Below are 390 nucleotides of genomic sequence, written 5' to 3'. Positions count from 1 at the left end.
TCCCTTTCAATATTTATCAACATTTATGAGGTCACCCCTCAGGCTCCTCTTCTCCAGCTGCAGAGCCCCAGCTCCTTCAGCCTTTCCTCACCAGGGAGATGTTCCATCCCTCCATCATCCCTGGGGCTGCGCTGGATTGTCTTTCTGACGCTCTTTTATCAAACCGAAAGCAGAACTTGAGGCGTGAAAAGACCCTTTCGCCAACTTTGCTAATCAAACCTTCGTTAATCAATGAATCTGCACAATTACCCTCTCCCCCCGTCACTGCTCCTGCACACCGGCACCACCCCCTGAAGCCCAGCGTCCTCTCCTGTTGGCTGTCACTCCATTTCTGCCTCCTGCAGCCTTCCCCCTCTCCTCACCTGTGCCGGCGGCTTTTGGCGCAGGGGG

General features: G+C 54.9%; 1 protein-coding gene across 1 annotated transcript in view; it reads right to left on the bottom strand.

The window, feature by feature from the left end:
• Window positions 1-390, bottom strand: part of E2F4 (E2F transcription factor 4, p107/p130-binding) — a gene marked incomplete at its 5' end in the record, with an annotated part of 7,987 nt that overhangs the window by 3,398 nt on the left and 4,199 nt on the right. The gene's annotated exons all lie outside the window — the stretch shown is intronic.

Source organism: Apaloderma vittatum, unplaced genomic scaffold, assembly GCF_000703405.1.
Source record: "Apaloderma vittatum isolate BGI_N311 unplaced genomic scaffold, ASM70340v1 scaffold16315, whole genome shotgun sequence".
NCBI classification, from domain to species: domain Eukaryota; kingdom Metazoa; phylum Chordata; class Aves; order Trogoniformes; family Trogonidae; genus Apaloderma; species Apaloderma vittatum.
This window is presented reverse-complemented; position numbering and strand designations above follow the sequence as displayed.